Source organism: Mus musculus, chromosome 6, assembly GCF_000001635.26.
Source record: "Mus musculus strain C57BL/6J chromosome 6, GRCm38.p6 C57BL/6J".
Taxonomy (NCBI): Eukaryota; Metazoa; Chordata; class Mammalia; order Rodentia; family Muridae; genus Mus; species Mus musculus.
In genome coordinates, this window is record NC_000072.6 from 108,603,727 (window position 1) to 108,621,154 (window position 17,428).

Consider the following 17,428-nt stretch of genomic DNA (forward strand, 5'->3'; position numbering starts at 1 on the left):
TATAAGATTCTGCCTCCAGGAAAGTTCACTTCTCTGGTTCAGAGACAATGGTCATTTTGCTGTGTCCTCACAGCACAGAAGTGACAGACCTACTCCATTAGCTTTTACTAGGACACTGGTCCTATGCATGGAAATTCCACCTCATTTATGACCCAGTCCTATCATCGTCATCACCACCACCACCACCACATTGAAGGCTGGGCTATCAATAGATGAATCTTCAAGTGACAGGACACAAACATATAGCCTATAGGAATGATATGCATAGGTGTGTGTGAACATACGTATGTTCTCTCATGTTCATATATATGCCAGAAGTCAACCTCAAGTATCACTCCTCAGGTGCCACCAGCCTTAAAAAAAATTAGTATCTGGTGTGTGTATGTGTGTGTGGTATGTATGTGTGTGTGTGGTGTGTGTGTGTGTGTGTGCATGTGTATGTGTGTGGTGTATATGTGTGTGTGTGGTGTGTGTGTGTGTGCTGTGTATGTGTGTGTATGTGTAAGTGTGTGTGTATGTGTGTGTGGTGTGTATGTGTGTGTGTGTGTGGTATGTATGTGTGTGTGGTGTGTATGTGTGTGTGGTGTGTGTGGTGTGTGTGTATGTGTGTGTATGGTGTGTGTGTTTGTGTGTGTATGGTGTGTGTGTGGTATGTGTGGTGTGTGTGTATGTGTGTGTGTGGTGTGTGTGTGTGTATGTGTGTGTGTGGTGTGTGTGTGGTGTGTGTATGTGTATGTGTGTGTGTGGTGTGTGTGTGTGTGTGTGTGTGGTGTGTTTGTGTGTATGTGTGTGTGTGTGGTGTGGGTGTGTGGTGTGGGTGTGTGTGGTGTGTGTATGTGTGTGTATGTGTATGTGTGTGTGTGATGTGTGTATATGTGTATGTGGTGTGTGTGTGTGTGTGTGTGTGTGTGTGTGTGTTTGTATGTATGTGTGTGTGTGTGTGTGTGTGTGTGTATGTGCTGTATGGCTGGGTGTGACTATGGGTGTGGTGACAATATGTGTAGAAACCAGAAGATAACTTTACCTTCCACCACAGAGTTCCTGCAGACTGAACTCAGGTCATCAAGCCCTGTTGCAAGCAATGTTACCCTCCCAGCCATCTGGACAAGCCTCACTTTGCTTTTGTTTTGTTGAGAGGGGTGGGTGGATGGGGTCTCTCATTGGCTTGAGGCTCACCTCTTACATTAGTCCAGCTAGCCAGTGAGCCCCAGGAACCCACCCATCCCTACTTCCCTAGCACCGGCGTTGTGAGCACAGGCTACCACACTTGGCTTTTTACATGGATTCTAGGAAATCGAATTTACAGCCCTCTGTAACTCCAGTTCTAGAGGATCTGATACCCTCTTCTGGCCTCTACAGACACCAGGCATGCAATATGATACATATACATGCATCCAGGGAAAACAGCCCTGCACATAAAATAAAAATAAATAAGAAATTTACTAAGTAGTTCTCAGCAAAGAAACATTTGCATAAAAGAAGTCTCTTAACACCCAAGCCTTTTAGAGTTTAGCATGTCTAAGAATTCCAGCCTGTGCCCCAGATACAATGGGACTGTGTATCAAGCTTTTTCTTCCCTCCCTTTTTTGATTGTTTGTTTGACTCTCATGTAGCCCAGGCCACCAACTTGAGATCTATCTATCTATCTATCTATCTATCTATCTATCTATCTATCTCTCTATCTATCCATCCATCCATCCATCCATCCCAGGGTGACCTTGAATTTCTGCTCCTCCTGTCTTTACTTCCAGACAACACCACCACACTTGACTTTATGCTGATGATCCCTCCCAGGGCTTCAAATACTCTAGGCAGGCACTCTACCCAATGAGGCACGTCTCCAGCCCTGTTTGCTGCTTTCATTAGAGAGTTTAGTGTCTCCTTCAGCTGTGTACAGTGATGGCAAAGCCTGACTGTGGAGCCCACCTTCTGGGTTGTAGAGCGGGTCACAGAACAGGACAGAACAGGATTCTTCCCTCTGCACTCTTGGCACTGAGTGACACACAAAACTGGATGGATTAGGTGGAGCTTTGGAGGAATGGACACGTGATCTCACGGTCCAGGACAGTAATAACAACAACAAGTATCCTAACTTTAATTTAGAAACTACTGGCAGCTGATTTATAACCCTAGCACTCGGGAGAATGAGAAAGGAGAACTAAAGTGTTCGAAAAGGAAAGAGAGGAGTGAGCAAGAGACAGGGAAGAGGGGTCATCAGCTGGTAGATTCTGAATACTTTCAGCAGTCTTCAAACCTTGTGTCAGGTATCAGTAATCACGTAAGGGCTGGCCAAATGACCCAGCAGGTAATGGCATTTCTTTTACCAGTCTAGCAACCCGAGTTTAATCTCTGGGACTACCCAACCAGTAGAAGTTCCAAAGGTCCTCAGGTCTCCACCAGGGCACCAGGGCACGCGTGCACATCCCCACATACGATAATAATAAATGCATTTAAAAGATAGTCATTTGATTCGCAAAGCTCTTATGTTCTGATTTTAATTCTGATAATCTCATTTCCCCCAGTAAAAACACAATTGAGGAAACTGGAAGTTTCTCCTTTCAGTGACCGGAACATGCTGAGAAGCGTCCATCGACAGACACTAGGCAACGGATGCGGTCCCCATTTCATAGCAGAGAAAACTGAGACAGTGAGCAGTTGGAGCTGAATGAAGGTCAACCACTTACTGAGCCAAGGACAAATTCAGAAGTGGAATTCTGCCATCCTGGCACCCTCCCCAGGCTGGGTGGCGTACTTCTGTTTGTACGGCTGTTAAAGAGTACTTTCAAGACTTCCAAGGAATAGATTGAGACTTGTGCTCTATTTGTTAATGGTGACTGCACAGATTAACATTGCTCATAGATTTGTAGCGGAAGGCTACAATCTTTTGTAGGTTCAGCCTGCAAAAGAGGAGGTTAGTTTTGTTTTTTGTGTTTTGTTTTGATTTGTTTTGTTTTGTTTTAGTGATTAGAACACATCCTTGTCACTTCCTGAGACAACGGTCATGTCAAACACCAAGGAAAGATGAGAACCATTGCCCTTCCTGCCCCTACTAGCTGAAACTGCCTAGCACAGCCTCTTCCTAGAACTTGCTCCCCTCTTTCCTACCTTTCAGTGAAGTGCAGCTCTTACAGGGACTCATATGGACTCTTCATTCTAGATCTGACATCTCTCCGCCCTTCGCCCTTCGCCACCTAATCCTTCAAAATCTCTTATCTTCAAGGTTCATCTTAAGAATACCTCCCTAGGAAGCCACTCCTAGTACCCTACCCCCCTGGCTCTCTTCCTTTGGAACCTTATCTAACACCATCTTCCTCCACCTCTTGCTCAGTGGTCTGATGGCCTTTCCAGTCTTGGCAGGCAGGGATAGTTTTACTCACCTTTGCAACATCTGACAGGGCAAACACACATTGCCTTCTCTGAAGGGACACACTCCCAGGGTAAGTATGCATTTACTGCAAATATTACTACAGCCTATATTTTAGACTTAACTGCCCTCAAATGAGCTCTGTGGATTGTCCATAATCCTTTCAAAACTCAGAGCCCGTTCTTAGCTCCCAGGTCACCTAGAGCATATGTTTCCAGTATTATAAAAAGGGGATTACAGCTAGTAGCACAGAGAGATTTTGAAAAAGATTGTATTGTAGCCAAAATAGATGAAAAGAAATAGTTATTATTTTTAATTATATGTATGTGCTTGTTAGGGTGCACAGGAGCACATGTGTGTGTGGTCTGTGTGTTTGGGTTTATGCGAACAAGTACAGGTTTCCCAAGAGGCTAGAGGCGAGGGATCCCCCTGGAGCTGGGGTTCCAGACGATTGTTAGCTACCATACACATGTGTTGGCAATTGAACTTGCTCTATCCTCATTGAGAGCAGTCTGTACTCTTAACCACTGGACCATCTCTCTAGCTCCAACCTGAATAGATTTTATCCTCTTTAAGTTTCTGGCTTCTAAGAAAATTTTTCTCTAAAATTACACAAAGTACTATCAGGATTAATTTTTTTTTAATGTAAAAATGGGGCTGGAGAGATTGGCTCAGAGGTTTAAGAGAGCATACTGTTCTTACAGAAGAATTATTTGATCCTTAGTTACAACCTGTAATTCTAGCTTCAGGGGATCGGGTAGTCCATGAGCAACACACGTGTATAGACACACACAGACACACACAAATAAATAAGATATTAAAGCCATGGGATGCAAATCAGTATTAGAGTGCTTGTTTAGCACATGCAACGGCTTAGGTTCAGTCCCCAGCACCATGCTGATATATAGACAGACAGACAGATTGTCATAAAAGGTGAGAACCTGGAGCAACATCACTTATCTATGAGAACCCTAAACTTGAAAAAAAAATCTATGCGTGCGTCCTTTTGCGTCATTTCAGGTCCAAATTCCATCAGCTTTATGAAGATTATCCCAAGCCTAATGAGTTCTCACGGCTGTTTAGGAAGTGGGATGATAAACAGCTCTGAGATATTGAAAGTACTGTTTTCTAAAGGTGCTGCAAAATGTTTCCCGCATCCTGTCAACGATTGCCCATGAAGCCAGATCTTGAACAAGTTAATATTTATCATGTCTGAGTCTCAAGAAGGAGAGACAAGGGCTCGGTCCCTTCAAAGTCTCCCTGACCTGCTTTACTGCACTCACCCACACAATACCACCCACATCACCTTCCTGAGGCCAGGAATACTGCCTCGTAATGAGCATTAAACGTTTAGTCACTTCCTGCATCACGCTATCATGGCCTTCCTCTATTACCATATCTAACTGAGTTATAGTTCAAACAGCCGGTTTCCATATCAGCAGCAGTTTGGCTTAACATCCTTGCGCAGAGGTGCCACAGGGAACCTTTTCAGAAACCCTCCTGTTAATGCTGGGGTCTGTTTTCCAGAAGAGCTCCAGCTGGGAACTGTGGACTCTCTCGATTGCTGATAATTTGCCTGAGTGTATGATTTGTGGAACTTGTGCAGATAAAACTGTCTGAAACATGTCCTATCTGAAAAAGCCTCCGAGACTCAGTGAACAGGGCTTGCGTGCTGGAGAGCATGCCCCGATCTCATTAGCATGCTGAAGGCCTGTCTGTCCCTGTGCGTGAGACTTACATGCTGTAATAGATGGTTGTTGTGCCATAGAAAAGTCACAGAGAGAGGAATATAAAAACCGAGGTTTCAGAGACAGTGGTAATTATATAGTATGCTATCTTCTTACTCTTGACAGGGAGGCCACAGTGTTTCAAAGAGAAAGATCCATCAGGTAGGTGACCAACAAAGGTACAGACACAGAAAGAAAGAAGGCATAAAATTATCTTGTTAAAATACTCTTCAAAATCAGGCTTAACACTTAAACTTAACACTTCAAAACCCCAACACTCAATAATATGGCTGAAGGCCATAGGGAATTCTATTTAAAAAATATTTCTAATATCTAGAAAGTGCCTCTTGAATCCAAATGCTTCTAAGTAGAAATTGAAACAAACTGTGTGTTGTATAGAGTCAAGTATAGGTCGAAACGTGCAATCACCATTTCCCAGCCTCCTGCTCATTATCTGACTCGTGCTTAGAAGCACAAGAAGAAACAAGGGCAAGTTGACAGAGCTTTGGTTTTGAATCTTTAACACTGAAGCTTACAAAATTGCTGCTTCTTCAGGTATATGGAACATCTAATGTTGGCAACTGTCTAAGTGGCCACTGGCTATTAGCTCAGTGTTTCCTCTCTGCCATCCCTGTGCGTGTCTCTGACCCTTGCCACTGGCCATGGGTAAATCGGACAGTTATTGGATAAAAATTCTATTCTTGAGTAAGAAGGTAATAGGTAGCAATCGAAAACAGTTAAAAGATAGAAACAAACAATGCTAAGTAATGGCTCTGTGGGTGATTCGGGGGCAGCAGAAAGGATGATAGGTAGGAACAACTGATGGAATTTGAATCTTTTTTATTCCTTCTAATCTTTTGAAAGCAACAAAAGACACTTTCCCTTTCCCAAAATATATCCCTCTACAGGCATACTTTGAATCTGCTCCAGGTTGGGAGTTCTGAAGGCTTCGACCTCGTCTTTTTATGTACTGATCAAAAGAATAACAGGAGCTATGTAATTACTGCACACTAAACACGGGTCTTCACATTTTCTCGCTTCTTCAAACTAGTATTAGAATGCCTGTTTTACCTGTCAGGATAGAAAGAAAGCTAAAGATCTATGATATTTGATTAATTAGAGGAAACCAATGTTTAATTGGCTAGTCAAATTGAACATTCTAATGCTGATTAAATAAATGTGGCTTTGGTGTCAACATCTGGAAATCTCTATTGGCGTGGTTTGTGGCAAGTTGTACTTCTGGTGATTAAATCTGAATTTTAAAATCCTACTTTAAGATACAGTGATAGATAGGATTTCAGGATTTAATGAACTTTTAAGTATTTTTTTTATCTATAAAATAATATGAATTCTTCTACTTTCTAAGGGCTTGCAGATTTCTACTGACACAAGACTTCTGTAAAGAGAGTTCTAGAATTTATTTTGAAAATAGAAAGAACCAATTGGGTTATTGAGCCTTCATAATAGCTGGTATCCCTCATCTCCAGAGTTGTGGCGACAGATGGTGAGGTGCGGTGGGGATCCAGAGTGTACATTTTGCTTGTCCTGACAAAACTCATGTTGCACTTTGGTCATCAGCATAATGGTGTGGTCAGGTGGTAGAACCTTGATGAAGTAATTATGCCCTGGTAGAGTCCACTCAGAGAAAGGGATTGATGTAGCTCCAATAAGAATGGGTTAGTTCTGCTGGGCCGTGGTGGTGCATGCCTTCAATCTCAGCACTTGGGAGGCAGAGGCAGCCAAATTTCTGAGTTCAAGACCAGTTTGGTCTATAGAATGAGCTCCAGTTTACAGACTCAAAAAACTTAAAAAAAAAAAAAAAGGGGGTTAGTTCTCATGAGAGCTGGTTATAACTAAACAAGCCTGATACCCATGTGTGCACACATACAAACTCTGTCTTGTATTTTTATTCTTTTTGTACACTTGTGTTTCACACACACAGACAGCACCCAGTCCTCACGAAAAGCCAGACAGATGTTGGTACCATGCTCTTAGACTTTTGAAATCACAAGCCAAAGTAAACCTCTTATCTTTATGCATCATCCCAGCCTTGAGTATTTTGTTACAGTCATAACAAAAAAGACTATGTCCTTTAGAAATCAGCTTTTGCAGATTTATACTTTCTTTTCCTAAAGTATACTATTCAATAAAACCCCTTTGACACAAATATGCATTTTAAAGTTATATAACAATTTTCAGGCGCGGTAGTATACATCTTCAATCCCAGCATTTTGGAGGCAGAAGCAAGCAGATTTTTTGGTGAGTTTCAGGCCAACCTGGTCTACATGGTGAATTCCAGGGTAGCTAGGACTAAGTAGAAAGATCTTGTCTCAAAGAACAAAAACAACACCCTGCCCCACCCCCACCCCACCCCACCCCCACCAAAAATAAATAAATAAAAATTTATCTTCTGTGCATTGTACATATCCTATATTACAGAGACTAAAATGTTTAAACTGATAGAATTATTGTCAATTTCGAAAGAGCATATGTTCATCAGGGACATTGCTATAAAACCTAATCAGCCACATGAAAGCAATTTAGCTTTCTATGGGTTGCACGTGAGTCAACAGTACAGCTAGGCAATATTGTCTTAATTCTTCCGAGTACAAGATTAGCTAAGGAAAAAGAGCTGATTTTTAAGTGATAGCGAGATGTCTTTACAGACAGTTGAATCTGGGTTGGCAAGGCAAAAAAGTCAAACAGCAGATCAAAACAAGAGAAGAAAACGGACTAAAATAAATGTGATGATACGTTTGCCTAATTTAAACCGTCGAGTCTGTGTGAATGAATTATGGAGTTTTCTCTCGGAGCTCCTGGTAATTTCTCACCACTTGTTAGATAGACCAAATAATTTTAAACAAACAATCTGGAGGGGTTGAATTCGGGTCCTGATTTTTAAAACATTATTAGCAAGCAGATGGTAACTTTAAAAAAAAAATCACAGGCAATGATTGTAGACACTGCTCAGTCAAGTTTCTTTGCTGGCACTGGCCATTCTTTGACTACTTCCTGTCTCTCCATCTGGCCCCACTTCCTCTTCTCTCTCAGCTTACCGTGTGCGGAGGATCAGCCTCACATGCCTGGTGCCATGCCTCCCCTGAGGCAATGGACTGTAAGCCATAATAAACCCTTTCTCCTGTAACTTGCTGAATGCTGGGGTATTCTATCATGGCCACAGAAAAATAAATGACACAGAACACCTGAAGAGAGGAGGAAGCTGAGGATGCAGGACCATTCCTGGGAACCACAGATGAGCATCATCCACGTAGACAACTAGAATGTTCCATCCAAGCACTTTACCCACCAACAAGCAATGACAACAATTTAAACACTTTCCTCCCAGTCTGATAGCTCATTTTTCTTCCCATTAGTTAGTTTATAAAAGAACATAATTGCTAAGTACAAAAATAAAAATAATAATAATAATACCAAGGCCTACCCTGTGAGCTCTGAGAATAGGCAGGCAGGGACCTAAGAAACAACTTACCGTACAAATAAGTTGGAACAATGACTCCAGCTGGGAGAACTGAGCCCAAACAAGCAGTTGCCTAGGGCAGCAAATTACTAAGGGTAGCAGACTTCCCAGTACTTTCTGTGAGAGCAAAATACAGCCTGTGAGGATAGATATTAACTGGATAAACAACAGGATACCGGAAAATGTAAATCAGCAAATCACTGGAGAGGTTAAGCAACCTGACTACTGGACTCAGTGGGTGAATGGCGGGTGTTTTAAAAGTGAATATTCAAATTTCGATGTGGTGGCTCCTGGCTGTAATCCCAGCACTTTGGGTGACTGAAGCAGGATGATTATGGTGAAGTTGAGGCCAGCCTGGACAACACAGTGAGCAACTTTGGGTGTTGCTCCTCAGTTGCTGTCTACCCTGTTATCTTCATTTTCTTCCTTGAGACTGGGTCTCCCACTGGCCTAGATATCCCCAATAAGCCAGGCTTGCTGGGCAGAGGGTCCAAGGATCTACCCGGTCTGCCTACCCAGCACTGGCATTCCAAATGTATGCCAACTCAGCAGGCTTATGTACTTGGATTCAGAGGATCCACTCTAGGTCCCCAACGCTTGCATGGCTTATACTTTACTGGCTAAGCTAATTCCCCACCAGATCATCATATTTCCTGTTGCTATCTGTATTGCTCCAAACTCATTCCCCTTTATCTTTGGACAGAGAATATATTTGTACAAACAATTCCAACTACTTTCAAATAAGTTGTTCGTATACAAACACAGGAAATACAATCTAAAACAGATTAAATAATAGAGGGTAGGTTGTAAGAGTTGTTTTGGCTAAGATGACCTACATTTAAATGGTTAACCCAAGGTGCAAAAGCTGTACAAGCTGCAGGTTTCTTGAACTCGTGGTAAGAGAATCTTCACAAGAGGTCTGAGAAGAAAGAGACTTGCTGGTCAAAACATAAGTGCCAGCCTTCAAGAAACAGTTCCATGTCCTTTGTTAACCTCCATGAGAGTTCTCTGCAATGCCCCCAACCCCACCCTATTCACTAAAGACTCCAACAAGGCTGGCACCACCTGGAAATGGGCTTCATTAGTCTCGGCTGTTTATGCTGTTTTCTCTTGGCATTTTATAGGTCTTATTACATCTGGGGCATCCCTATAAAAGACGTGTTTGGGATGAGTAAGACAGTCAGTAGTTAAAGGTGTTTGCTGCCAAGACGGGCAACCAGAATTTAATCCATGAGACTCACATGGTGGAAGTGAAGAATGGACTCCCTTGAGTTGTCCTCTAATCTCCACATGCATGCCATGGTATGCTGCAAACTCCCCTGCCCCCTCCCCACATAGTAAATAAATTCTTAAAAAACAAACAATAACTAAGAAATGAAAAATTAAAAGAGATGGTAGAATCCAGTGTTGGGCTATTGTTTCAGGTTACTGGATAAATCTAAGCCATTCTATGGCAGGATTTTTGCATGTCACCAATATCTACGATTTCAAGAAAGGGCAGGTTCCCACCCCATTCCCACCCTCACCCCCTTGTATTTCCCCCCTCCCCGGTACCAACAGCCTAGTGGCTATCTGGGGATGTTAGTCTAGTGGGCTGCTTCTGGCTTCTTGAGGGCCTGACTCGGATCTTGAAAGACGGGCTGTAGAACTCACATATTGCTTTCCCAACTCTTGGCTCTTCTGGTCTTCAGAGCAAACCTGAGGGCAACCAGGGGAATTATTAGTAACAGTAACCTGGAGTCTCCGAGATTCAACATTGCATTTTAAGATCTCGGCGCAATTAAAATAAAACACGGGAGACAGGACTGGAGCCACCTGACTCTGGGAATGTACGCAATGTACTGGGGCTCTAAGGGATGCGCCTACCTCCCTAATTCAAAGGCTAACTCAGAATATGAAGAAGCAAGCCATACTTCACAGAAAGTGTAGGGGAAGCCAGGATGAACACCCTACAGGTCTGACTGTGCCCTGGGATTTGGCCTTGTCGATGGCGGTGTGGAGTCTCACTTGAAGGAGCCCCAGCTGATAGATGTGAGGGAAGTCACGGTCTGGGGCAAGGATGGGTTGAACTTCACTAATTTCCAAGGAGCATGGCGTTTGGCAGCACCACTCCCCCCAGGTGGTTTTACCCAGGCACATATGCTCAACCTTTTAGTAAAGGCTACAGTCTTATTTAAAAACAAAATATCCAAAATTTCTATTATGAGTTCCCCAAATCCTCGTGAAATAAAAATGCAGTGTTTTCCTCGCCCATCTTCCTATGCTGACATTTTCAAATACCAATTGCCTGTTTCATTACCCAGCTTCAGAAAGGAAACTGTTCAGCGTAGCACAAAGAACCCATCTGAATTCCAGAAAACCAGGTCCTAAGCCTGCTCCGCTTGCCTGTCAGACTCTGGGCCTGGCACTTCGCCTCTCAGGACTAATCTATACAAGAAATCTGGGGATACTCGAAAGACTTGAGGTCTCTTTCGACTCCGAAATTCTCTGGGTTGTTTCTAGCTTAGGACTTAAGGTCCTTATATTTAATGGCCACAATGCATCCTCTTGGACTTCTGTTGTTGGAGTGACCATTTTATTAGTAGATGAGAGAAGAAGAAAAACAAGTAAACAACAACAGGAAAGAACCAATGACTGACCAACACAGCAGGTATCCAGAGGAAGGAGATAGAGGAAAGAAAGAGAGGGACTCGGGCTTTTGAAATTAAGGACAGTAATGGAAGTCTAGCTGGAGTGCCAGGACAAACACTTAGGATTTGGGTCAGTATCCAAAGAAGAGCTATGAAGGGGAAAGGAAGAGTTACTTTGAACCACAATTCAGAAAAGTTAGTCGAGCTTTATCCCTCTCTTGACGAGACTACCAATTTGTGATTCAACTTTTTTCCCCCCAAGACAGAGTTTCTTTGTGTAACCTTGGCTGGCCTGGAACTCAGTCTGTAGACCAGGCTGGTCTCAATCCCACAGAGATATTAGGACGCATTTGCCCTGCTCTGATGAAACTTTTGTGTCGAGACAAATAGCAGAGGCCACAATTGTTGGGGGCTATGGATAGAACACTGTCTATTCTGTTTTAGGAGCCAGGAAACTTTTCCCCAGAACCCTCAGGAGACTTCCTTTTGCCTCTCGTTATTCTTCAACAATTAGGTGGGTCGCACATCATTCCTACTCTGATCACTATAGGGGAAGAATTCTATATTGACATTTAACCGTGGGTGTTTGCGTTCAGCAGGGGTGAGGGAACTAATAAGACAGGCTTAAACTAGTCAGAATCTACCCCCTTGAACTGAACGTCAAACTCTCAATTCCATAGCAATTTCAAGATGGCAGAAGAGAGAAGAACATTTTGGGTTCACCATATCAGTTCATTATGTCTTGCTTAACCAACGTTAAAAGCATAGGGTACAAGTTAGGTTTTGCTATCTCATGTGTGCCAGATGCCCAGTCAGCATTCAACTTAACGGGATGGAATTTCAGGTAAAGACCCAAAAGCCAAGCTATCTAATGCTTAGTTCTCATCCCCACCTTCCTATTCCTGTCACGACTGCTGTGCCTGCTCCCTAACTTTCCCCACTATTTATATTTTACCTCTCTTATTTTTAGCCATAAGTTTTACTTAGTCTGAAGATAACCAAATATTTCCTGAATAATAAGCCTCTGAATATGCATATTCTCTAAATATGAATATAAGCCTACTTGCAAATCTAGCTCTTACATTTAGAGTGTTGCTGGCAAGACTGAGGGAAAAAAAAATCATGGGTTTTTTTTTTTTTAATGGAAAAATGTACTACAGCAGAAGGCTTTGTTTTCCACAACGCAGAACCAACTCCTTTGGTGCCAGTTATTTTGATATATCTATAAGAAACTTGTATGCTCATAAAATAAATAAATGTTAGATCAATCAAACTTTCCTGGTTATACATACAGTGTCTTGATACTCAGAATTGAACTTGGAACTGACAGGTTCAGATAGAAGAAAGGAGAAGAGTGTGCTGTAGTGGGAAGCACTGTTCTAAAACTTTAACGTTAGCGCTGGCCAGAGCTGAGCTTCTAGATTAATTCAACATCTCTGTCTACTCCAGCCCCTTGTGTGCCCCATTCTCACACAAACACTGGGGCCTGGGGTTAGAAAAAAATAAGAAAGAGGAAATCCTGTATATGGGGTTTAGCAGCACCCCTCTTTCTAACTAAGACTACTTAACTGGGATCAACTCAGAAGCTACAAGATGCAGAGGTACTCAATTCAATGGCTGGGTCATTTATGAGCCTTTTCCAAATGTACTATATAGAGATACATCCTTGCCCATAAGGAGGGGATACAGATAAAGACTCTCCCCAGGATGAAGCCAATGAAGCTGTAAGGGCAGGTGGAGGAGCCAGCTGGAGAGATACATGGTTGCCTAAGATACCTTGGGAACTTGACCTCTGCAGCTCTCCAAAGAGGCAACTCTGAGCTATGCCCTACCTTAGGCTACTCAAGGAAGGCTTCCCAGCAGAAGGGGATCTGACCTTGGAAGGAAGAAGAGTGGGATCATGTAAATCACCCATATTAGGGCATATATATGGCAATCCACACCATATTAGGATGCTGCAGGAGCATGCCCAGTGACACAACTTAGTCCATTCCTTAAGAAACCCATGGTCAGCCGATGGGAAAGGGGTAGTCCTTCTCATATGGAAGTGGGAAATGCCAGATGCCATGGTGAGCTGCCATGAGCCTTGGGTCTTTTTGGTACTCTCGTCACTGTCCCAAGTCTCTGCCTATCTGCCGACACAGGCAAACTCTGGGAACATGCAGGTTCAAACTTGGGCCATGTTTTGAGATGTTTTAAGACAGACTGTCATCGCAAAGAAAAGAGAATGTGCAAATTATATTAGTTACCCCTTCCCTGCCTTTCAAAACTTTCACTGGCTTAAAAAATAAATACAGACCACACTACATAGAAGTCTGCAGTAAAAGAAAGGGGTTGGCAAACAGCAAAATAATTTGGTTTGACACAAATGTGAACTTTGAGAAATTCACTGTCATCATCCAGGAACCTGACTCAGAGCCAGTTATGATAGAAGCAACGGCGTCTAAACGCAGTCAAATCACCCAGAGGATGCTCAGTGCACACTGCAGGAGATCTCAAATGATCTAGGATGGCTGATGTGAAAGGAGATCATAAGAATTGGGCCTTTTTCGCCGGGCGTGGTGGCGCACGCCTTTAATCCCAGCACTTGGGAGGCAGAGGCAGGCGGATCTCTGAGTTCGAGGCCAGCCTGGTCTACAGAGTGAGTTCCAGGACAGCCAAGGCTACACAGAGAAACACTGTCTCGAAAAAACAAAAACAAAAACAAAAACCAAAAAAACAAAAGAATTGGGCCCTTTTTTTAAAGTGAGTTATTTTGATCCATTGTGAAGATAGACCTCTCAACACCATCATTTCATTAGGAAAATATTAACTTGATATTAAATGTGATCACTGGGTATGGTCATTTCAATGACATAAGAGATGTAAGACATTGCCCTGCTTGGCTTTGAAAAGGGAACTTGTGCTGTTTGGCTCTCACGATGCCTGTTTGTCAGGATAAGTGACGGCCTGCGGAGTCATATTTTGAACCATTTGTGAGGTAAGTGCTGACAGTTCCAGAAGCATCCATAAAGAAAAGATTTTTTTTTTCTGGAGGTGTTTGTGGGAGTAAAGTTTAACTCTGGATAAATGTCACCTCTGTGTTCATCCGAACAGAACACAGATTCGAGAATGGGATTTGAGAACGACGGTGTTCTGAGCTGATAGTGTCACGTATATGTTTTGGGCTCAAAGGAGTCCACTTTGGTTTTTGGTGGTTTGGTCTTAGAACTTCCTCACGTTGAAGAAGACATTCTGGAGCCGCCAAGCCTCCTGTGTCGCTGCCGAAGCTGAACGTTGTAATGATTTCACCGCCACTGGCAGGCCTGACCTAACACATTTTAGCCACAAGAATTTTGTCAGTGCTTGTGGGGAAGCAGGAACAACTATGAAGCACACTGAACCTTGAAAATGAGCATGGGTCTCTCACTGGGGCCAGTCTTTCATCCTTTTGCAAAACTGAGCTGTTTAAAAACCTTATGTTTTGCAAGAGGAGTTCCTTTTTGAGTAGATAAATGCATTTTGCTTACATTTTTTCAGGGCGCTCACTGTGGCTAAGCACATGAACTTCTGCTTACCGATAAGTACAGAACTCATTAGAATCCTCAAAAAAAAAAAAAAAAGTCACTTTTTACAGTGCTGAGGCTCAAATCCAGGTGCATGGATATGCCAGGCAAGTGTTCTGCCTCTGAGCTACAGCCCAGCCTGTACTAGCCATGAGGGCTAAGCCCTCTCTTCTTACTGTAAGAACTTAGAGACAAGAATAGTTACATTTTTGTAAATAGCAGACATTTGAGGGATGATTTTACTAAAAATCATGAATGAGGGCCAATGAGGTGGTTCAGTGGTTAAAAGTGCAGAGCCACACAGAAAACATGGGTTTGATCACCTATGATAAAAGGAGAGCACCGACTCCCTAAAGTTGTTTTCCAACCTCCACATGTGCATACATGCACACATGCGTGCACTCACGCACACAGACACACACACACACACACACACACACACACACACAGAGATGCATGCATTTAAAAAAAAACTCATGAAGTTTCATATTGCTTCATGTCATAAAGTCACCCATAAACAGAATCAGGTTTGAACATTTCATGTTAACACCAGTTAACTGCACCATCGTCCAGTCTGGCAGCCTCTCCTGGACAGACAGGATCACCACCATCCCTGGGGCAGGTGAGCAAAATCTTCCCACATGGAACACACAAGTCAGGCTGCCAGAAGAGAGGAGCCGGCTCCCACGAAACCACAGCTCCATATGGACTTCTGAAGACACTCAACGAAACCCAACAAAAACAATTTTGTGTATGTGGGCTTTCAAAACTATTTATTGAAGTATAACATTTGTTGAGTGCTCCGCATTCTAAGATTATAGAAAGACCTAGAGACAAGTGGAAATGTGGAACAGATAAATCTTTGTCTTACTTGTCTGAACACTTCAGGCACCTCTCCTTTTCTCTTTACTTATTTTTTACATTTATGCTGGGTATATAAATGCTATAGCACACACACATGGAGGGCAAAGGACAAGCCACAGCTGCTATTTCTCTCTTTCTACCACACGGGTTCCATGGTTTAGAAGTAGGCTTTCAGCCTTGGCGGCAAGCACCCTTACAAAATTAGCCATCTCTATGGCCCTTCAGAGACTTCTCTCTATGTAACTAAGTTTGTTTGAAACTTGCTAAGGCTGATGCTTTTCTGATGCTCAGGTAGGAACTATGAGATATTATTGAGATTTCCTTTACTCACAAGTCAGCTGATAATTTTTTACATATTGTCAATGTGGCCATATGTACGCAGAAACTAAGATATTTAAATTTAGCTACAGAATAAACAATTCTCAACTGTCTCTTTGGTAGCAAAAAGTCAAAATTCTTTGAAAGGATAAGTTAGCATATTCCTGACAGTGCACAGACACACACACACACACACACACACACACACACACACATACACACACACACACACAATTTAAGACAGAATCTGAAGGGGGAAAATCAGAGAGATACATAGATCTTTTCAACTTGAAACAGTTCAAGTCTGAAATGGCTCTCAGAGGTCTGTGCTAGGCCCTGTCCCCAGCTCTGTCCCCATGCCAGGATGGAACTCATGGCCTTAAGCATAGTAGACAAATCATCTGTTCTGAGCTATATCTCCCATCCCAGACCCTAGATGACCAACACAACCAGAAAGCTAGACAGATATGGAGACCAGGCCCTGACTCTTAGACTGAAACAACCCCTTCCTCCATTCACAAGGATATCACAAAACATATTCAGATGTTATAAAATTAAACCAGATCTCCTATGTTGTTACTATGCAATGATGGGGTCAGTGTGCTTCTTCTAGAACTGTGCTTTCCACAGATGAGCTAGAATTGTAAGTGTGTGTGTGTGTGTGTGTGTGTGACTGTATGTGAAAATGTCTATCTATACTATGTGTGTGTCTACTACCATGTAAAAGTATGTGTGCATGTGTTTATATATGCATTCTACATGTGTGCATTTATTTATGTATATCTATGCATGCATTTGTGAAAGTGTGTGTGCATGCGCGTGTGCGTGTGCGTGTGCATGTGTGCGTGTAGTTTTCAGAGTTACTTAAGACCAGGAATGAAAGCTAACAAACACCCAGACACTCATGGAATCAGAATCTCAGGTTCTTTTGGACAGAATTAAATACGGTATTTTAAGGAGGGTCCAGAAACCCTGACAACCATCACTGGAAACCACTATCTCAGTAAATGAAGTGTGGTACATGCAGGTAAACACAGTCTGAAGACAGGAGGCCGCTTCCTTTGTCTTTCTAGAACTGGCTACCTATAAGTCAGAGAGGACCCTCTCCAGGTTGCTGCCACCTCATTGGAAGTCAATTCTCTCACCTCAGAGAGCGGATCCTTTGGGTTAAAGCAAAGTCAAACATTAAACAGTCTATGTCAGAACACTTTGAACTAAACTAGGAGGCGATCGTCAAACCCACCAATGGACTCTAAGGTTCTTAAAGGCTGGGTCATAGCAGAAGTGAGTTTTAAATGTGGGGCAATATGTCAGAAGGACAGTGAGGTCTTAAACTGACCAGACAAAGGGGTGCTCAAGCATGCACGACTACACATGCACAGTGCACATGTGTGCACATGTGATAGGGGTTAGTAGTAAAGAGCTCTCGGGAAATTGAGGACCGGATCAGTTATGATTCTCTGAGTTATACACCATCCTGAAATTCTGTGCCATTTCAGTTC

General features: G+C 42.8%; 1 long non-coding RNA gene across 2 annotated transcripts in view; it reads right to left on the bottom strand.

Annotated features, from left to right (window-relative positions):
- 0610040F04Rik (RIKEN cDNA 0610040F04 gene) overlaps window positions 1–17,428 on the bottom strand; it is an 83,899-nt gene that overhangs the window by 26,691 nt on the left and 39,780 nt on the right. Inside the window, exons 2-5 of one of the 2 annotated variants that reach the window (NR_040757.1) lie at window positions 10,223–10,267; window positions 9,406–9,488; window positions 8,582–8,706; window positions 6,492–6,895 (exon numbers count right to left, since the gene is read on the bottom strand). This is a non-coding gene — a long non-coding RNA (RIKEN cDNA 0610040F04 gene). Of the gene's footprint in view, window positions 1–6,491; window positions 6,896–8,581; window positions 8,707–9,405; window positions 9,489–10,222; window positions 10,268–17,428 lie in introns of those variants that run through there. The other variant, NR_104577.1, reaches the window with a different exon arrangement.